General features: G+C 45.7%; 1 protein-coding gene across 3 annotated transcripts in view; it reads left to right on the top strand.

Moving 5' to 3' along the window:
• Nucleotides 1-15,791: 15,791 nt before the first annotated feature.
• LOC121280899 (alpha-N-acetylgalactosaminide alpha-2,6-sialyltransferase 6-like) overlaps nucleotides 15,792-23,010 on the top strand; it is a 52,874-nt gene continuing 45,655 nt past the window's right edge. For 2 of the 3 annotated variants that reach the window (XM_041193273.1, XM_041193271.1), the window contains exon 1: nucleotides 15,792-16,011. The gene's annotated coding sequence lies outside the window, so the exon portion shown is untranslated. Of the gene's footprint in view, nucleotides 16,075-23,010 lie in introns of all 3 variants that reach the window. The other variant, XM_041193272.1, reaches the window with a different exon arrangement.

Genomic DNA, 23,010 nt, shown 5'->3' with positions numbered 1-23,010 from the left:
GATGGGGCAATGGCTTTCAAAAAGTAGGGAAAGGAGCTCAGGAACTCTGGGAATCCAAAGAAAAGAGAAAACATGCTGGAACTGCATCTGAAAGAAGACAATGAATGAAAATGAAAGAAAAGGCAGGGGGAGAGATGGTGGTGTAGCGTTCTTGGCACTGGACTAGTAATGCTCTGGGGACCAGGGTTTGAATCCCACCATGGTGGAATTTGAATTCAATAAATATGTGGAATTAAAAGTCTAATGATGACTGTGAAACCATTACCAATTGTCATAAAAAACCCATCTGGTTCACTAATGTCCTTTAGGGAAGGAAGTCTGCTGTTCTTAACTGGTTTGGCCTACATGTGACTCCAGACCCACAGCACTATGGTTGACTCTTAAATGCCCTCTGCAATGGCCTAGCAAGCCATTCAGTTGTATCAAACCCTTAAAAGCAAGTCAAAAAGGAATGAAACTGGATGGACTACCCAGCATTGACCTAGACCCTGCAAAGTCCTCCTTACTAACATTTGGTGGCTTGTGCTAAATTTGGGAGAGCTGTCTCACAGACTAGCCAAGCAACATCTTGACCTGGCCATACTCATGGAATCATATCTTACAGATAATGTTCCAGACACCACTGTCACCATCCCTGGGCATGTCCTGGGACAGACACAGCAATGGTGGTGGCGGTACAATGGTATACAGTCAGGAGGGAGTTGCCTGGGGAGTTGAAGTTGACTCCAGACCCCATGAAGTCTCATGGCACCAGGTCAAACGTAGGCAAGGAAACCTCCTGCTGATTACCACATACTGTCCCCCCTCAGCTGATGAGTCAATACTCTTCTTTGTTTAACACCACTTGGAGGAAGCACTGTGGCTGGTAAGGGCACAGAATGTACTCTGGGTGGGGGACGTCAATGTCCATCACCAAGAGTGGCTCGGTAGTGCCGCTACTGACCGAGCTGGCCGAGTCCTAAATGACATAGCTGCGGCAGGTGGTGAGAGAACCAACAAGAGTAAAAAACATATTTGACCTCATCCTTATGAATCTCCCTGCCACAGATACATCTGTCCATGACATTATTGGTAGGAGTGACCACTGCACAATCCATGTGGAGACAAAGTCCAGCCTTCACATTAAGGATAGCCTCCATCATATTGTATAGCACTATTACCACATGTTAAATGGGACAGATTTTGGACAGATCTAGCAACTTAGACTGGGTGACCATGAGGTGCTGTGGGCCACCAACAGCATGAGAATTGTACTCAAACACGATCTGTAACCTCATGGCCAGGATATCCCCCACTCTACCATTATCACCAAGCTGGGGGATCAACCGTGGTTCAATGAGGAATGCAGGAGGGCATGCCAGGAGCAGCACCAGGTATATCTAAAAATGAGGTGTCAATCTGGTGAAGCTACAACACAGGATTACTTGTGTGCCAAACGGCAGAAGCAGAAAGTGATAGAGATAAGAGATTCCACAACCAATGGATCAGATCCCAAGCTCTGCAGTCCTGCTACATCCAGTCATGAATGGTGGTGGACAATTAAACAACTCACTGAAGGATGAGGCTCCACAAATATTCCCATCCTCAATGATGGGGGAGCCCAGCACACCAGTGCAAAAGATAAGGCTGAAGTATTTGCAACAATCTTCAGCCAGAAGTGCTAAGTGGATGATCCAGCTCAGCCTCCTCCGGTGGTCCCCAGCATCATAGACACCAGTCTTTAATCAATTTGATTCACTCCACATGCTATCAAGAAATGGCTGAAGGCACTGGATACTGTAAAGGCTATGGGCTCTGACAATAACCTGGCAATAGTACTGAAGACTTGTGCTCCAGAATTGCCACCTCCCTAGCCAAGCTGTTCCAGTACAGCCACAACACTGGCATCTACCTGGGAATGTGGAAAATTGCCCAGGTATGTCCAGTACACAAAAGAGAAATCGAACCCAGCCAATTACTGCCCCATCAGCCTACTCTCCATCATCAGTAAAGTGATGGAAGGGGTCATCAACAATGCTATCAAGCGGCACTTGCTTAACAATAACCTGCTCACTGATGCTCAGTTTGGGTTCTGCCAGGGTCACTCAGCTCCTGACCTCATTACAGCCATGGTTCAAACATGGACAAAAGAGCTGAACTCCTGAGGTGAAGTGAGAGTGACTGCACTTGATATCAAGGCAGCATTTGACCGAGTGTGGCATGAAGTAGCCCTAGCAAAACTGGAGTCAATGGGAATCAGAGGGAAAACTCTCCACTGGTTGGAGTCATACCTAGCAAAAAGGAAGATGGTTGTGGTTGTTGGAGGTCAACCATCTCAGTTCCAGGACATCACTGCAGGAGTTCCTCAGGGTAGTGTCCTCGGCCCAACCATCTTCAGCTGCTTCATCAATGACCTTCCTTCCATCATAAGGTCAGAAGTGGGGATGTTCGCTGATGATTACACAATGTTCAGCACCATTCATGACTCCTCAGATCCTGAAGCAGTCCATGTCCAAATGTAGCAAGACCTGGACAATATCCAGACTTAGACTGGCAAGTGGCAAGTAACATTCACACCACACAAGTGTCAGGCAATGACCATCTTCAACAAGAAAGAATCTAACCATCACCCCTTGATGTTCAATGGCATTACCATCACTGAATCCCTCACTATCAACATCCTGGGGGTTACCATTGACCAGAAACTGAACTGGTCTAGCCATATGAATACTGTGGCTACAGGAGCAGGTCAGAGGCTAGGAATTCTGCAGCAAGTAACTCACCTCCTGACTCCCCAAAGCCTATCCACTGTCTACAAGGCACAAGTCAAGACTGCAATGAAATACTCTCCCACTCGCCTGGATGAGTGCAGCTCCAACCACACTCAAGAAGCTCGATACCACCCGGACAAAGCAACCCACTTGATTGGCACCACATCCACAAACATCCACTTCGTCCACCACTGACGCACATTGGTACCATATACAAGATGCACTGCAGGAACTCACCAAGGCTCCTTAAGCAGCGCCTTCCAAACCCACAACCACTACCATCTAGAAGGACAAGGGCAGCAGAAACATGGGAACCCCACCATCTGGAAGTTCCCCGTCCAAGCCACTCACCATCCTGACTTGGAAAAATATCACCGTTCCTTCACTGTCGCTGGGTCAAAATCCTGGAACTCCCTCCCTAACAGCACTGTGGGTGTACCTACACCACATGGACTGCAGCGGTTCAAGAAGGCAGCTCATCACCACCTTCTCAAGGGCAATTAGGGATGGGCAATAAATGCTGGCCCAGCCAGCGATGCCCACATCCCATGAATGAATAAAAAAGACAGAAGTCCAGCTGCAGTAAAGGAACAAAAAGATGCATTTGATTGGGTGCTAGATAAACGTAAAAGGGAGATTGGAGGATAATCTAGCTGATGGTGTGAGGAGATTCTTGTGAGCATCAACACTGGCATGGACTGAAAGAACTATTTCTGTGCTGGCATTCTGTGTAGTTTTATAGAAAAAAATCGGTGACAGAGATTGGAGACTGAAGCTGGGAGGGTGAGAGGAGTGGTCTGAGAAGCAGCTTAAGTCTCAGGGTCTGAGAAGCAGAAATTCCCAAATCTATGCAGCAGTCAGTCCCAAAGTCTTAGGGGCAGTAAGCCCTTGGTCTGAGGGACAGTGAGTTAAAGGGTAGAGGGACAGCTAAAGTCCTGGGGCCTGAGGGACAGTGAGTTAAAGGGTAAAGGGACAGCTAAAGTCCTGGGGCCTGAGGGACAGTGAGTTAAAGGGTAAAGGGACAGCTAAAGTCCTGGGGCCTGAGGGACAGTGAATCCCAAAGGCTGAGGGACAGTGAGTCCCGGGGTTTGGGGACTGTGAGTTCCAGAAACTTAGGGGCAGCCAAGTCCTGGGGCCTGAGGGACATTGATTCTCAGGATCTGAGAAGCAGTGAGTCCTGGAGCTTGATAGAGGCAGTGACCAGGATTCTGTCAGGCTGACAGGGTCTCACTCACTAGTCGGGGAACCATGGGGAAACCCCTGTCAATTCTGTCTGGGCGTCCCGATGGAATCAATTGCCCTTCAGGCATTTAAGTGGCCATCATTGCGCCTTCCCCAGCATTAAGGTTCCCAGCAGTGAAGACCCTGCCCTCCAAGAGTTGACAGCCAATCAGAGGCAGGGTTGTGGTGACAATGCATCCACCAGAGACCCAAGATAAGGGACACTAAGCCAAAGGTGAGGGAAGGCAGGATGGGGATTGTGGAGTGGGGAGTCGCAGGACTGGTGGTGGCAGGGTGGTCAAGGGCATGGGATGGCTTTTGGTGTTCCCCCACCCCAACCCCCCCCTTCTCAAGGCCAGATCCCTTGATCAGGGCGCCTGATAGCGAGGAAAACACCGGGAGGCCGGTGGCACTGGCAGAGTCTGGTGGACGGCCTTCTGAGCGCATGGAAAAGGCATGCCGCCACTAAACTGCAGTGGGTCAGGGATGATTGGTGTCAACTGGCTCATTAATTGGCACCCTGGCTGGGAATCCTGAGTCATCCCATTCTGCCCTCTGACTTAACGGAGGGAGGTTTTGTCACTGCCCTGAGACTGACGTGGAGCCTATCCCACGATTAAGTGGATCTAGGCACCATGGTTCCCACCACAACAGGCTGCATTAAATCAAACCCATTGTCCTGGGAGTCTGTAGCTTCGGAGGTCACCAGATCCTCAGCTCTGAAATCTCAATCTTCGGTTTCACATCTTCTGAACTGGAGGCTCTTATATCTTTCAGTCTACAAGAAATAGAAATGCTCCAGACTCAGCTGGTATTTGACAGTGAACAACAGTCTCTGATGTGCTCTTCCAGATTATAGGGCTTACAATTTTAAGTGTCCAGGAGGTGAAGTCTAATTCTGAGTGTAATACCTTTTTATATATATAGTATAGTATATAGAAATACTAAGACATTTCAACAACACATTACGTTTATATAGCAGCTTTAATGTAGTAGAAAATCCCAAGGAAGGAATGAAAATATAAAGAAAGACTTGAACTTCCTTTTGTCAAAACAAAGCAGGTGATAATAGAAATATTTAAAATTATGAAAGGAAGAAGGAGACAGTTTTTCAGTGGTTGAGGAATCTCCCTCTTTCTTCTCCTTTAAGACACGGAAACCCTGGGCTCGACTTTCACGGAATTGTAAAGACTCCGGAGCCATTTAAAAATGGCAGGTGAGACCCGATTCTGGAATTTCCATCCCCATTCCCAGTGCCCCCAATTTTCACTGGCCTGGGATAATGCACTCCCAACCAGGAGTGGGGGTCGAGCTAGGCATCTCCTAACCCCTGTAATTTTTGTTGAGTTGGGCCAGCTTCTCTATGACTCATGCTTGACAAATCCCTCAGAGGCATTGCGAACCATATTCTGGTTTGGAAACCTTTTGAAAGTTAACTTCAAAATGTCTTACCAATGCCCTCCTGCCCCGTCCATGCCAACTCATGGCACCTACCCACCCCCTTGGCTCCTTATAGCTCCCATGTCAACCAACTCAATGTCAACTCATGCCTCTCCCACCCATCCCCATGGCCCCTTATATCCCCATGCCATCTCATGCCTCCCACCCATGCCCAGAGGTCCCTCATACCCTCCTGGCAACTCATGGCCCTTCCATGTCCATTCACCCAGTATACACTTTGTACAGAACCAATGAACCCTATAGTAACCATGGCATGTATAAAGCTGCATTAAAAAACTGCCCATTCATAGTACTTTTTTCAAAAAAACTGGTCTTGCCACAACCCTATAAAAGTGTCAATCAACCAATCCATTGAAGTATAAACAACAGAAGTTTTAAGCACTTGACACCTCTTTATCTTGTGTGAATAAACATTGAGCTCTTTCTGCCCCCATTTATGGTGGGCATATTCGGTGGTGAGATTGGAGAACCACACGGGAAGGCCCCCTTGTGTTTCTCGTGTTTCCAGATGACGTAAATCCAGGGTGAGACTGTCCCCTCCCCCAAGATTGGTGGGCTGCGTCTCCTGCCGTCAAATATCGAGAACTTAACTGTAATAAATTTGCATTTAATTATTGTGGCCATGCTCCGGAATCATTCCCCCATGTTAAATTTAAATCCCACATCGGCCTGATTTCACGACGCTGTGATTTGCAATTACCTTTAAAAAGTGTGAACCTGGCGACCTCAGCCTCAATGGGAACTCGGAGGTGAGTTCACACAACTTTGCACACCGCTTACGATGATCCCAGCGGCTCTGCGGATTCAGAACAGGGTGTGCAGGCAAATCACCTTAGTGGCTTCTTCGTGGCTGGCATGTGGTGCTGGGTCTAAGGCAACAGTGCAAAAGGGGGAAGGGTGAGAAGGCAACCTTGCTGCAAGGGCAACAGTGCCAGGGATGGGGTCATGGAAGCACCCACTGAAGTTTGAGCACAAACGCATGCCAGAGAGTGGGTGTTGGAAACAGCTGGGCTAATGACAAAACATGCCAAAGATGAGCACTCCATTTAGTTTGAGCTCAATTGACATGCTTGGAGTCAGCCCAGTTGCGGGTGTAGAGCAACAGAGTAAGACCAATGCAAACGTGTTCCTGTACTTGTGTGATCTGGACAAGAACAACATCACACGTATTTCCAAGACCAACTTTGTTGGACTGAAGAATCTTAGAGTTTTCCATCATGAGGAGAACCAGATCAATGCAATTGAATGGGGAGCCTTTCAGGATCTGAAGCAAATAGTCAGTCAAGTGGGTGTGCCCACTCAAGCAGCACTAATTTCTCACAGTGCCAATGATTGCTCCTCTACTGTTAATCCCTCACAAACACACTTCAAACCCAAATGAGTGCTATAGTGCTGCAGAAACGTTGGGTGACTGGCAAGCCTGAGGATTCTGTTGGGAAGGTGGCCATCGAACACTAATGGAAGGGTGCGCTCCTAGTCCCTTGCAATATGTTTCAGTTGACATTGATAAGTCACCCTCAGGGCACAGGTAAACCCTGAGTCCTTGGAGTCCAGGTTAGGAAAATGCCTATGCCTGAGCTGAGAGTTCAGGATGCAGTCGAGTGGCTGAAGCTGTTGCCACTCGGTCATGTGGTGTGGGGTGGTTCTGGGTGTGGGTGTGGTGAGTCATCATGTGCATTAAACACTGGGCATCCATGTGGTGGCCTGGACTCTCTGGCATGCATTAAGGAGCCTCGAGGGGCAGCCACAGGCGATCACTTGACCAAGAGTGGTCCTTAGGAGACAATTGCTGACCCTTGCATTCCTCTCTTTGATACTGCAATGAGGAGACCATCAGGAACATGGAGTCTGGTGATCTTGCTATCTGCCTGATTGCTTATAGACAGGAGAGAAGAAGGACAAGAATGTGACGGAGGCACCTGGCTCCCCAATGGGAGGAGCAAAACCCTGAAGACCAAGGGGGAACACAGCCTCCTCCACACGCTGAGGATGAACCCCATAGAGCCATCTTTCGTAGACTCATCACTGGACCCAGGGTCTATAGACGGTACATGAGCGAGAACCAGTGTCGCCGACATCTGTGCATGTCAAGAGAACTGGTCACACACATATGCCGCCTTGGCACCATGGGGACTCAGAGGGCATCTACTGCCATTGGAAGTTAAAGTTACCAACGCGTTCAATTTCTACAGCAGTGGCTCCTTCCCGGTTCCACTGGAGACCTTTGCAGGATCTCGCAAGCCTGCACCCACTAATGCATCCAGGAGGTCACGGATGCCCTTTTTGCCAAGGCACAACTTTGTCAACTTCGACAGTGATCAGGCAAGCCAGGAAGCAAGAGCATTGGGATTTGCTGAGATTTCCGGATTCCCACAGGTGCCGGGTGCCATTGACTGGACACACGTGGCTCTTAAATCTCCCTGGCAACAAGCAGTCTAGTATGTGAACTGCAAAGGCTTCCATTCCCTCAATGTTCAGCTGATCTGCGGCCATAACAAATGGATCATGCAGGTGCGTGCAAGATACTGCAGAAGCATTCACAACTCGTACGTACCCAGGTCTCAGATCTCTGACATCTTCCAGGGACCACACTGGATGCAGGGTTTGTTCCATGGGGACAAGGGCTACTCACAAAGGATGTGGCTGATGACGCCCGTAAACCGGCCTTCGACTCCTGGTGAGAGAAGATTCAGCGAGGCTCATGCCACAACTTGAAGTTTGGTTGAGCACACCAGTGGCATCCTGAGAATGAGGTTCTGTTGCTTGGACAGATCTGGTGGAAAGCACTCCAGTATACTCCCCAGAGGCTGTCACGCATCATAGTGGCTTTCTGTGCCCTACACAACCTGGCAATGCAAAGTGGGGAGGACCTGGATGATGAGGAGATGCAAGAGCTACATGTCTCCTTGGATGAGGAGGAAGTTGAAGGGGATGAGGGTGATGAGGTCCTGGAAGGCGAGGGTGCAGGTGATGAGGCCATTGCACCGACCAAACGAGGCAGGCGTGGTTGGGAAGCCCTCATTGCCACAAGATTCCAGGAGGATGATGACAAGATGCAGTGAGGACACTCTTGAGACCTGCACATTACATCTGGGAATGTCTGACACCTGTCCGGCTGAGGACAGCACACTTCCCTCTGTGAAGAGGCTCATATCATCAAAACGCTGCTGAGAAACAGCGGCCACATGGACTTTAAGACAAATTGATCCTTTGGCAGGCTTCATCACCTGTTCCTTTCAGCACCACACTTTCACCTGTCAGGAATAGTGTCGGGATTGGGGAGCAGCCCTGACTCAAAGGTGCTGAGATCACACAGAGAACATCACAAAACCCAGTGAAGATTGGGTACGAGATTCTTGCAGCAAAAACAAGCCACATGGCCGTGCACATATCACTAATCTGGACAGTGACTTTGAAGCCGGACAGTCGCTGTGCTCAAAAAGTCACGCTCTGCACAGGGGAGAGGCCCTGGAATGTGACAGTAGCTTTTGTTTTGTCCAGGAAGTAAGGTTTCACATTGGATTGACACGAACACTGCTCAACATAACAAGGAGCCATAGGCAAGGAGACATTCTTGGGAGTGTATTTACAATGGTCAACATTAAGTACAAGAGATTAACACCATGCCCATGTTGTGCAACTAAATCTTCTTGACCTTTCTAATCCTGATGCTATGACTTGGTGCTCCCCCGACATCCACAGCGGAGGTGGAGGCAGCCTGTTGACTGCTACGCCCTGTTGTCCATGATGACCTTGGCAGGCATCCTCTTGAGAGCCGAAGGGCTCCAGCCTGCTTTCAGGGTCCTGCTGTGTGGCAGTGGCACCCATCTCGGCCTGTGGAGCTGGAGTTGCTGGAGTTACAGGAAGAAGGGATTCGGATGGGACAGACATTCTCGGATTCCTTTGGGTGGATGGCCCCAGGGTGTGCACCTGCTGATCCTGTTCCCTATGAGTTCCCGAGGGGCCCTGATTGACTCTTTGAGAGGAAGGGGCAACTGGAATGAGCTCAAGATGCCACGCTAACCACCCCCCCCCCCCCCCCCCACCCACCCCCATCGCGTTTATACTGATGGATGCCAGCAAGTGGCTCAGCGATGGAGTGCGGCTCCTGCAGCAGTGCAAGTCCAATGTCCTGGACCAAGGTCTCCATCACGGTCACTATCCTACCAGCGTTGACCTTGGTGTGTTGGCATGCCGGTGCCAACGCTTCAGACTGAAGGCGGACGGAATCCTCCATCATACCTTGCAGTCTGATGAGTGCAGCAGATATCCTTTCCTGATGTCCCCAAACTTGCCTTTGCAGCTGCAGCAACTGAGATATGACCGAGTCCAGAGACTACTCATTGACTTGGACTCAGCAGATTTCTGGCCTCCAACAGTCCTCTGAGTGCCGGAAACCTGGGAAGTCCCTGCCTCAGTCTGCTGTGGATCTGACAGTGAGATGTGCTCACCAGATTGTGAGCCCCGAGGCTACTCTAGAACTAGGTCCCACCGAGGTGTGTGTCACTGCACTGGTGGAGGGTATGGGTGAGTGCTGAGACAGGTCTTCAGTTAGGGTGTCATCAGATTCCTCTTCTGAGGTGTCCTTAGGGCTTGAGGCTTGAGTCGAGCACTTGGGTTGTAGATATCCCTTGGCTGCTTCCCAGATGTGCCTGTGAAAGCAAAGAGAGAAAATTATTGCATGGCAGGGGGCTGCAGATTAGGGGAACTCACAGCATGGTTGTCTGATGGATGTTGCACAGCTGGATCCTCACTTGGTTGAGCACCACCGACCTCACCGTCAGCACAGGAACGGTCCAGACTGTTGTTGGCCAGCTGGATGACTCTATTTTCAAAGTCTGTGAGGACCTTGATAGACTCATAGATGTTTACAGCACAGAAGAAGGCCATTTGGCCCATCACGTCCGTGCAGGTCAACAAAGACCTGACAACACTAATCCCATTTTCCAGCGCTTGGCCCATAGTCCTGGAGGCTATGGCAATGCAAGTAAATACCTAAGTACTTCTTAAACATTACACAATTTTCTGACTCAACCACTCTTTCAGGCAGTGTGTTCCAGACTCCCACCACCTTCTGGGTGAAAACATTTCTCCTCAACTCCCCTCTTAGCCTTCTACTTCTTACCTTAAATCAATGCCCCCTGGTTATTGACCCCTCTACTAATGGAAAAAGTGCCTTTGTATCCACCCTATCTATGCCCTTCATAACCTTATACACCTCTATCAGGTCCCCTCTCAACCTTTGCTGCTCCAGGGAAAACAACCCCAGCCTATCCAATCTTTCCTCATAGTTCAGACCCTCCAGCCTAGGCAAATGTCCTCTGCACCCTCTCCAGTGCAGTCACATCCCTCCTATAATGTGGTGACCAGAACTGCACATAGTACTCCAGTTGTGATCTAACCAGTGTTTGATACAGTTCCAGCATAACCTCCCTGCTCTTGTATTCTATGCCTCGGCTAATAAAGGCAAGTATCCTTCTTAACCACCTTATCTACCTGCCCTGCTACCTTCAGGGATCTGTGGATAAAGTCCCTCTGATCTTCAGTACTTTCCAGGGTCCTACCATTCATAGTGTAATACCTTGCCTTGTTAACCCTCGTACTTCTCCGGGTTGAATTCTAATTGCCAATACTCTGCCACCTGACCAGTCCATTGATATCCTCCTGCAGTTTATGGACATCCTCCTCACCATTTGCCACCCTACCAATTTTCGAGTCATCCATGAACTTCTTGATCATACCCTCTACATTTGAGTTCAAATCATTTGTGTACACCACAAACAGCAAGGACCCCAGTATCGAGCCTTGTGGAACCCCACTGGAAACAGACTTCCAGTCAAAGGACCATCCCTCTACCTAGGGAGTAGGAATAAATGGGTCATTCTCGCCTTGGCAGGCTGTGACCAGTGGGGTACTACAAAGATCAGTGCTTGGGCCCCAGCTGTTCACAATATATATCAATGATTTGGATATGGCTCCAAATGTAATATTTTCAAATGTGCAGCTGACACAAAGCTCGGTGGGAATGTGTGTTGTGAGGAAGATGCAATGTGGCTTCAAGAGGGTTTGGACAGACTTAGTGAGTGGGCAAGAACATGGCAGATGGAATATAATGTGGAAAAATGTGATGTTATCCACTTTGGTAGGAGGAACAGATGTGCATAGTATTTCTTAAATGGTAAGAGATTAGAAAGTGTAGATGTCCTCATCAATAAGTCACCGAAAAAGCTAACATGCAGGTGCAGCAGGCAGTTAGGAAGGTGAATGGTATGTTAGCCTTTCAAGAGGATTTGAGTACAGGAGTAGGGAAGTGTTGCGTCAATTGTATGGAACATTGGTCAGACCACACCTGGCTTACTGTGTGCAGTTTTGGTCCCTTTGCCTTAGGAAGGATATTATTGCCCAAGAGGGAATGCAACAGAGGTTCACCAGACTTGTTCCTGGGATGGTGGGATTGTCCTATGAAGAGAGATTGGGGAAACTGGGCCTCTATTATCTAGAGTTTCAAAGAATGAGAGGTGATCTTATTGAAACCTATAAAATACTTAAAAGGATAGGCACGGTAGATGCAGGTAAATTGTTTCCCTTGGTTGGGGAGTCTAGAACCAGGTGACACAATTTCACACGAAGGGAGAAACCACTTAGAACCAAGGTGAGGAGAAACATTTTTACTCAGGGGCTTGTGAATCTTTGGAATTCTCTACTCAGTGGGTGTGGATTAAGTTGTCATTTTCCCAGAGGTGGTTATGGCCACTCAAGACTAATTGGCAGAGGCCGTCTGGGATATTCATGGATTTAAAACTTTTTGGACACTAAAGGAATCAAGGGATATGTGAATCAGGTGGGAAAGTGAAGTTGAGGTTGGGGATCTGCCATGATCTTAGTAAATGGTGGAGCAGGCTCAAGGGGTATAATGTCCTACTCCTGCTCCTATTTCTTATGTTCTTCTGTTCTTATGTCCTTAAATGAGCAGGAACAATATGCGATGTGATCTATAATGTAGGTGTTTTGCTCTTTTAGATTAGGAGTTGTCATTTTTTGGCATTTATTTTAATTAACTGGTGTGGGGCCTGCAGCAGCCTTTCAAAGGAGAATTAATGGCTTGGCTTTAATCACACATGTAAAAAATATTGCGTCTATCCTTGCCTGTCTACTGATTTAGGTCTACTTCCTGCATAGATACCAATTTCTGTGTCACATTTGCATGCAACAGACTCAAATTCCATTTAGATAAAATAGCAACAAATTATAATTGATTATCAAGGGAATGCAGCAATCAGAACATAGGAAGACATTAATGGAAATTATAAATCATGATGTTCAGAAAACAATTTCCACAGAATGAGCTATACCTTTAAAATTGTTGCATCTACCAGTAGCTTCTAGGGGGAGGTACAAACAGATTTGTGTTGATACATACAGCCACTGGAGCAGGCATTGGTGCAGAAGTGATAAAAGCAGCTCAAGAATTGTATCTGGAAACCTCAGCTTGCACCCTTCAGCAACAAGCTCGGGACAAACAGGTAAGAGAACAACTGTGCTTGTCTCTTTCACATGATACTCTATTAATGTCACTGTGTCCCCCAAAAGAATTTTTATTCTGCTTGTACAGAATTATGAACATTCAATTTGTCCTAGCAGGAAAGAAAGTGTGGCCCCTGACATAATATTCAGTATCATTTGTATCCTTTAGAATTTTAACTTCCTCTCTCTGTCCTCTTTAAATGACACACTGGTAAAATGCTACAGGATTATACTTAAACATCTTGTGCTATATGTTCATCCATTTCCAACTCTAGCACCCATTTAAACTGTTTAAGTACATCTCTGTACCCCTTGAGTTCCTTCTTTCCTTTGTGTAGCTTTTAGTTTTCTTTCTTATTCCCATTTGAATTGTGCAATTTATAAATTTTGGAGACTGTTTATTTTTTATGAGTACGTCCATGTCCATTTACCATTGTAGTTTAAAAAAAGTTTCCTTTTTCCTTGACTGTGCTGTCCTTTTACAGTGTTTCTCTGTTCATTTCTTTCAGCTCATCCGTCAATCAAAATGAAGTTAGCCTTGTTTAACTTAACAATTTTCCATGCAGGACTTTACTAGGGGCGATTGCCAAGTAATCCTAAATTAAATCATTTTCTACAGTCACCCACCTGAGAGGCTCAAACTCTCCAATGCCTTGAATGTTATCTCAGTTACCCACAAGAACCAAAAATGACTCTCAGTGATATTATCATGTGACTGGTGAATGTGTTTATATCAAATTCCATTCTCTGCTTTTTAATTGAGCCATTTAATCCATTAAAATTTTAAATGGGTTACAGCTTCTGTAAGAGGGGAAAGAGCTTGACTAGACTGTCTTCATACAACACTATCACTTGCAACAATTTCTAGGCTACAGTAGAGAAAGGAAGTACTCTACATAGCATGGAGTCCATAACATGTTGGACCGAAGAAATGTCTGTACCACATTAGTTGTGATTCGATCCCCTCACTTTCCCTTATGTTTCTTCCCCCTTGATACACTGTATAGTGTATGCTGTCTATTGTTGCTCCTTTCAGGGTTTAATGCCTTCATACCTATCTGCAATTAGACACAATACTTCAGTTTAGGTTTACCATAACTGCTTTGCCTTTGTACTCTAATCCGCTAATTATAAAGTCCAGGGTGCCATATGCTTCATCAACCATTTTCTTAACCTGTCTTTGATGATTTGTGCTCATTAATCCCCTGGTCCCTTTTCTCCTGCACCCCCTTTTAGATTCAATGGCCAATCAGTTTAACACAAGAAAGATGAGCTGTACCTATGCAGGGCAGAATTATCAAATATAGTTATTTATATAGAGGAAGGAAGTGAGGTTCAATTATACTAAATATGGAGAGAGATGATGTATGCCTGTATCTATAGATATATAAAGGTTGGAGAGTGGGCTACAAAGGAGAGGAAAGGAAATTGGAAAGATATTGCATTGTTTTATCTCTACCTTTTAGCCTTTCGATTCCTTCACCCCACCCCACCCCCACTAGGGTTATCTGTAACTTGCTCGTCCTGCTTTCTACCCTTATTTAGCATATTCCTTTAGATAATATCACCACCTTCAACAGCTCTTTGTCCTTTTGTCTGTGACGTCTTTTGGTTATCCCCACCTATCACTGGCCCTCCACCCAGCTCTACTTGTCCCAAACTGCCCCCCTTAAACTAGTTTATATATCACCCCTTCTCTATTTTTACTTAATTCTGTTGAAGAGTCATGCGGACTTGAAACGTCAACTGTGCCCCTCTCCACTGATGCTGCCTGACCTGCTGAGTTTTTCCAGGTATTTTTGTTTTTGTTTTTGTAATGAGGAAGCAACAGTTTAAGTCAGTGTGTGGTTAGGAACTGGAATGCACTGCCTGAAAGGGTGGTGGAGCAGATCTGATCTTGGCTTTCAAAAGAGAATTGAATCATTACCTGTAGGGCAACAAACATTTCAGGGCCATAAAGAAAAAAGGGTGGGGAGTGAACCAGCTGAGTTATTCTTGCAGAGAGTCAGCACAGACTCAGTGAACCAAATAGCCTCAGTTAGCGCTTTAACCATTCTATGATTTTAAGATTACTTATTAAACCCAACACCTTCAAGATGTTTTCACATCTTTCCTGAAATGTGATACCCACAATAAGACACAATACTTCTGTTGAGGCTGAACCAGTGTTTATAAAGGTTACCATACTTCCCTTGTTTTTCCTTGTACTCTGAGCCTCTATTTATAAAGCCCACGATGCCGTATGCTTTATCAACCAGTTTCTTAACCTGGCCTGCTATCTTTGATGAATAGTGCTCTTTAAACCCCTGGTCCCTTTGCCTTTGCACCCCATTTTGCAATTGAAGGCAAATCAGTTTAACACCAAATGAGCTGCACCTCCGCAGGATAGAATCAGCAAAAACAGTTGTACCCAGCCCAAAATAGTTAAACCCAACTCCATCTGGCTTTCCACTCTTTCTAATTCAGGACTCTATTTCTTGTATTCTTTCTCCCATTTGCAAAGATCAGTAGTGACACAATAAACTTTATATTAGGCACTGTATATTTACAACTGTCATCCTGGAAACTATTTTTAAATGAGTTCCAACTCTGTCAGCAAATAACATCCTAGGTAGAAAGCTTGAAAATACCCTGGAAACAACATTGGCGAATTTTTAACTCATTTAAAACCCAGCCACTGGCACAGAATCAAAATCAGGCCGGTTAACGCTGCGAAAGATGCGGGTTACTCTCCAGTGCCTGCGCTTGTGCACATTGGCCGGTGCACACGCGCAGGTTCAAGTGCGCGCCCGGGCACGAACAGATGCGCGGGCACGGTGGCGGTGGGGGCGTGTGTAAGGGAGGTGTGCGACTGCGCGGGTAGGTACTGGACAGGGGAGAGAGCGGTGCTCGGAGAAGAAACGAGAGGGTCAGAGACATCGCCTCAGTAACAAGACAAAGATACAAAGCAGCCGATGGATAGAGTGACAATGCGGCCAGCGGCTGGGAACCAGTCCCAGGATCCGATACACTGTAACCCGCGTGAGAGAGGCTCAACTGATTGGTGACTGAGCGGGTAAACATGCAGCCTCGCTTATAGTGACAAACACGCAGCCCTGTCAACAGCAGGGAGGAGGAAGTATGTGGTGTGCTAGTTCTGGAAGGGCGGGGGGTGGGGGGGGGGCGTGGTTAGCGTCCCAAATCGGGAATGGGTTAGTGTCCCAGATCAGGAAGGGGGGGTGGGGGGAGGTGGGGATAGTGTCCCAGGTCAGCAGGGGTGGGTGAGTGTCCCAGATCAGGAGGGGAGGGGGGTTGGTGTCCCAGATCAGAATGTGTTAGTTTTCCACTTAACGGGGGTGGGGGTTAGTATTCCAGTTTAGGAAGAGGTTAGTGTCCCAGATCAGGAAGAGGCTAGCGTTCCATACCAGGAAAGGGTTAGTGTCTCAGATCAGGAGGGCATTAGTGTTCCAAGTTTGTGTGTGTGTGTGTGTGTATGTGGGAGGGTGGTTGGGGGCGGGGGGGCGGAGGTGGGTGGGGGCTGCTGTTCCACATCATGAGGCTGTGGGTGTTCCAGATCAGGAGGAGTGGAGTGTTTGGAGCAGGCTTAAGGAGCTGAGTGGTCTACACCTGCTTCTAACTCATATATCTCAGATCAGGGGCTCATGTGTTCCAGCTCATGGTGGGGGGGGGGGGGGGGGTGGGGGGGCGGGGGGGTTGTGTTTCAGATCAGGGATGGGCTGCTTTCTAGATCAGCTGTATTATTCTGATCAGGCACATGTCACTGCTCTACATCAGGAGTAAGCTGCTACTCTACATAAGGAGATCTCCATTCTAAATCACAAGGGTGGTGGTTGCAGCTGCAGACCAGGGGTTAGTGTTTACTGTTCCATTGCAAGTGATGATCATGCTTAATGTGCTAGGTAAGGGGAAGCGGAGGGTTCATTATTTCAGATCGGGTGGTTAGAACTGTTCACTATTCTGGATGGGGCAGTGGGAGTATTTACTGTTCTGGACGGGGCAAGGGAAATGTTCACTGTTCTAGATGGGGAAGCGGAGTGTTTACAGTTCTAGATGGGGAGGGGGAGTGTTCACTATCCTGGATGGGGAGGGGGAGTGTTCACTATCCTGGAAGGGGTGAGGGAGTGTTCACTGTTCTGGGTGGGGTGGGGGGAGTGTTCACTGTTCTAGAAGGGAAGAGTGTTTACTGCTTTTGATAGGGAGGGGGAGTGTTTACTGTCATGGGTGGGGCAGGGGAAGTGTTCACTGTTCTAGATGGGGAAGAGAAGTGTTTACTGCTCTTGATAGGGAGGGGGAGTGTTTACTGTTATGGGTGGGGCAGGGGAAGTGTTCACTGTTCTAGATGGGGAAAAGAAGTGTTTACTGCTCTAGATGGGGGAAGGTGGTTACTGTTTTATATGGGTGATGGGGAACTGGTCACTGTTCTGGATGAGGGGTGGAGTATTTACTGTTCTAGATGGGAAAGGGAGTGTTTACTTTTCTATATAGGGCAGGGGGAGTGGTTACTTTTCTAGATGGCGAAGGGGTGCTTTCTGTTCTGGATTGGGAGGGGGAGTGTTCACTGTTCTGGGTGGGGTGGGGGGAGTGTTCACTGTTCTAGATGGGGGGAAGGTGGTTACTGTTTTATATGGGTGATGGGGGACTGGTCACTGTTCTGGATGAGGAGTGGAGTATTTACTGTTCTAGATGGGGAGGGGGTAGTGTTTACTGCTCTATACGGGTGTGTGTGTTTACTGTTCTAGATGGGGGGGGGGGTGTTGACTGTTCTAGATGGGAAGGGGAGTATTTACTTTTCTATATGGGGCAGGAAGAGTGGTTACTTTTCTAGATGGTGAAGGGGTGCTTTCTGTTCTAGATGGGGAGGGGGAATGTTTACTGTTCTAGTTGAGGAGGGAGAGTGTTTACAGTTCTAGATGGAGGAGGGGGAGCGTTCATTGTTCTACACGGGGGAGGGGATATTATTTGACAGAGTTGTATTTTTTCACATTGGCTTATATCCCCACTTTCCTCCTTCCCACCTCTGATGGCATGTTTTAGACTCGAGGCTCGATTTTGAGATGAGAGGGTAAGCGTTACAGCTTGCAGCAGCAGAATACTTTCTGCACATCTAAAGGGGCGGTGGATGAGGCAGGGGGGAGGGGGGCAGTGAATCTCTTGTAAACCTCAAACCAAATCATCCCAGTTCCAAGAGCCCACTTTGCAGTATGTAACTTCTGACTAACCATGTACAAAGGTGCAAGGGAAACTGGAGATTCTGTGGCTGATGTGAGAAGAAAATTACTTTTATTGATAGCTTTAGAAATGCTAGGTGATATTACATTGAGCATTACCTGTACCTCCCTTGTTCTTACTTTGGTCAAAACCTGTGACTCCAAACTGGCAATCAATTACCAGCCTGGTTCAGAAAGGTCACAAAGGTGGTTGCTAAATGGGAGAAGTTAATCTATTGCAGTTGTGTGCTCCTCTGAGGCTGGGGTAATGTACGTTGGCCAGGGTAAATAATGCTGTGCTCTGTTATTTAACTGGGTAATGCTTCATTTGAAATCCATGATGTAGGGTGATGAGGGGGAGGGGAGTAGAATGAATGGAAATTGTTTCCTTTTACAGCAATGATATTGTGAACACAAATGCAAAATAGTTATATTGAGGTATGTTGCGAGAGACAGAGAGAAAAAAATGCTCCCTCAGGAAGTCTTGATGAATTTGGGAGAGCACAGGTCTGGTCCTGAAAAAATATTTTCAGTGCATCTAGCATTGGGGAGGTTAGAGTGAAGAACAACTAAATTGATGAGCATGAGAGGAGGCATGGAAACTAGGAATACTGAGTGGCAAAGATAAATTGTATGGGAAATTTTATTGAATTGTCCAATCTAACAGGTGTAGATCAATTGAACCCCAATAATATATTTGTCATTAATTTTGCAATGAAGATTAGACCTACATGGAATTTTACAGTACAGAAACAGGCCATTCAGCCCAAGTGCTCCATGCCAGTGTTTATGCTCCACATGAGTCTCCTTCCTGTTATTAGAATCCAAGCCGGTTGGTGAAGTCAAAACCAAGACATGGAGCTTTTCTTTACTGAGATAATTTATTGACTTTGTCCAGTCTCACAGCTCTCCCCTCACCCTAGTGTCCCCGCTGTGCTCTATTTCTACTCTTTTGGTAACGGTAAAATAAAGTGGACTAATTTATCAAATTAACAAGTTAAATTAAGGTGATAGCCCCTTAAAGGAACACTGTAACAAAAGACAGAATGTTAAAGGAAATTTAACCTAATCAAATTAAAATGTTGTGGGGGCTGATGAAGCACTCCAGCCCCCACGGTGTGGAAGGCCTCAAGCTAACCAGTGGACATTGTGTGCTCCCTCTCCAGGGAGTCCACAATTTTATGCTGTTGAGCAATCAAATAATTAAATGAAAGAAAACGAGGGATGAGTCCACAATTTTATGCGCGCAGAGTACTTAATTGAATAATGCCCTTCACCTGTGTGTCTTAACAATATAATTAACATACCATTAACATTTCACCCACTTCATCTTGCCCCACCAACACAGATTTCTACTGCTTTCTCCCTCATGTGATTAAGTATCTTCCCTTTAAATGAGTCTATGTTTTCACCTCTGCCACCACAAGTGCTTGGAGTTGTGAATACAGAAAGTGAACATATTGGACTATTTTATGCAAGAGTGCCTGGGAGGCAATGGAGGAGGATAGTGTTGTCAAATTCAACATGGGAACTAGATAGATACTTAACAGAGAGAACGTATGAAGATTGAGGGGTTTTTTGCATTCAAAAGAGATGTTAGAAACACGCAGGCGGTCAGACAACATCTGTGGAGTGTCAAACAGAAAGGGTTAACATTTAGGGGTTGGATTTGATCAGAGCTGGGAGATGTTATGGCCGAACAGTTAATAAACAGGTGATTGGGCAGTGGAGAGAAGGTGATTAAATGATAGAAGTGATGATGGTCCAAGGCAAAAGGAGGTGATGAGAAGAGAGAATACAGAAACAAGAAAAGTGCAGAGAGGATGTGTACGTAGTTGCAACACATTATCAGAATCGGGAGAGAGGAGGATGGTATCTGACAAAGTGCAGAAGGCTCCGTGGCCCTGGAATGTGGCAGAAAATAGATGTACAGATTTGGGTTTTATTTGAGATTTCTGTGTTTTTTCTTAAACTTTGTCAGAGTTAGCCACATACATTCCACCATTCAACAGTGTTTTTAAAATCACCAAGTCTTGGATTATGTGACATAGCCCTGGGGTTTTCAGCTTATTTCATACACATATCCTGTGAACCCTTTCATCCTGGGACAAAATAATTTGTCTGGGATTTATGTTTGTTGATGTCTTATGTACACGTGGCTTAATTTGGCTTTTAAACTTTTTGAAATTGTAAAGGCCAGCCACATTTCAAGTGTCTTCAGGAATGCAGCCCAACACTGTCATTTAAACTTCCCATTTTGGCTCTCTTTAAAGACAGCAGTCAGGGCACTGTTGATATATTACTCGTGACTGTTCTATTTAGCTATATTGATCACATTAGTGAGTGTCTTCCTAAGGAGGGGTTTCTGTTGTGTCAAAACAAATTGAACTTTTTAAAATTTGTTTATGGGATGTGGGCGTTGCTGGCTAGGCTGGTGTTTATTGCCCATCCCTAGTTGCCCTTGAAAAGGTGGTGGTGAGCTGTGTAGTAATTTGGGACATCCACAGGATGTGAATGGCACTACATAAATGCAAGCCCGCCTCTTTCTTGCTCATGAGATTTAGAATTAAAGTTATCAGCCTTGGCTCAGTCGGCAGCACTCTGGCCTCTGAGACAGAAGGTCAGGGGTTCAAGATCTAATCCAGGATTTGAGCATATTATCCCAATTGACACTCTAATGCAGTGCTGACGGAGTTCCATATTGAGCTGTTGAAGGTGCTGCCTTTCAGAGAAGACATTGCTCTCTTGAGTGGCTATAAAATATTCCAAGGTCCTATCTGAAGAGTGGCAGGAGAGTTTTCATAGCATCCTGGTTAAATATTACCCTCAACCAACACTATTAGAAAAGACTGGTTGATTATTTATTTGCTGGGTTTTGTGGGAGCTTGTTGTGCGCAAGGTGGCTGCTGTGTTTCCTCACATTACAAAAAAAAATTATGCTTAAGGTACTCCAATGGCAGACTAATAAATGCAAAATGCCTGAGAAATTTTAGTAAAAAATAATTGACAATGGGTCTGGTGGAGACATGATTACAAAATGACTCAATGAAGATCGATCTCCAGAGGTTAAAACTAGTTTACTGCAAAAGAGAACTGAAATCATATGTTTTAATAAATAACATCATCCAAGTGATTAGAAGATATCTGCGCTCCTTATATTTGTATAAACTACAAAGGTTACCCTTGCCAAGCATGTACAGCATTGCAATCTTCAAAGTTGAATAAAAATCTTATATACTTTGTTAAAGTGTTCCCCAGTAATACCATTCTATTGATATATTTATTATTGTGCTTTTGGTGAGTCAATTGATCAGCCAGTTTTCTGGAACTAAAGAGAAAGTTTGCATATACCATAGACAGTTATCTTTCCTGGCATCTCAAAGCACTTCACAGCTAATTAAGTATTTTTGAAGTGAAATCACTGCTATAATGTATTAATGGGGAATACTTTAATTCGGTTCAGCTGCAAATACCTTAAGCTCCTATGGTAACAATCTGAGCAATCTACTGGCATGATTGATTTTAAATAGGTACGGTTATACAAATATATTTCTGATGGGGGAGTTGTTGATGAATACATCGACAAATTGAATAACATGCATTTAACGGAGCATCTTTAGGCTGGTAAAAGGTCTCAAGACGTTTCACAGGAGTGTAATCAGACAAAGTGTGACACTAAGCACAATTGGAGATATTAGGACAGTTGTCCAAAAACCTGACAAAAGAGGTAGGCTTTAAGTAGTGTTATTCTTCATAGGATGTGTGTTGCTGGCAATGCCAGCATGTGTTGCCCATCCCTAATTCCTAATTGCCCTTGAACTGAGTGGCTTGCTAGGCCATTTCAGAGGGCAGTTAAGAGTCAGCCACATTGCTGTGGGTCTGGAGTCACATGTAGGCCAGACCAAATAAGGATGGCAGATTTCTTTCCCTGAAGGACATTAGTGAACCAGATGGGCTTTTACAACAATCAACGATCGTTTCATGGATATGAAATGGTTAGATTATCACTGAGACTAGCTTATATTCCCGATTCATTAATTGAATTTAAATTCCACCAGTTGCCATGGTGGGATTTGAACCCATGTCCCCAGAACATGGGTTCTGATGAAGAGTCATACGGACTCGAAACGTTAACTCTGTCTTCCTTGCCACAGATGCTGTCAGACCTTTTGAGTTTTTCCAGCTATTTTTGTTTTTGTTTCAGATTTCCAGCATCTACAGTATTTTGCTTTTATCCCCAGAACATTAACCTGGGCCTCTGAATTATTAGTCCAGTGACATCACCACTACTACATCACCATCTTCCTGTTAAATGCCTTAAGCATCAAATTATTTTTTTTTTGAAACTGCAACTTAAGTATTGATTACAGTACATGGAGAATGGAGAGAGAAGAAAGAATGACCTTATCAAGCCACGATAAATGGAAATATCCTGTGGGCAGTTAATCTAGGGGCTTGACATTACTTTTTGTTTTCAATAAACTCACACAGTATGCTTGATGAGCAGAATAGAAGGCATCAATAATTTGTTGATGCATGTCATGAAGATATTAATGTCTATAATGTTATTGTAAGTTATTTTAAATTGGATTTATAGTAGGGTCTGTGGGTGTGAGTGTGTGTGCCTTTTAATTGGATTAAAGCCAGCTAGTCTGGGTGCTTTGATGAACAGTAGTTTTGAGATGTTAAACAGTAAGATAGAGGGTACATATGCATTTTGTTGAATAAACCATTCAAAGACTGGGGGTGAAATCTTGCAACTAGCTAGGAGACACCAAGCAATATGTTTTTAGTACCAATTGGAACTATGAAAGAGGTTTTATTGTTAGAAGAGGTGAAGCTCAAAG

Source organism: Carcharodon carcharias, chromosome 8, assembly GCF_017639515.1.
Source record: "Carcharodon carcharias isolate sCarCar2 chromosome 8, sCarCar2.pri, whole genome shotgun sequence".
Lineage (NCBI taxonomy): Eukaryota > Metazoa > Chordata > Chondrichthyes > Lamniformes > Lamnidae > Carcharodon > Carcharodon carcharias.
Note: the sequence above shows the minus strand (reverse complement) of the source record. Positions and strands in the feature narration are given on the sequence as shown.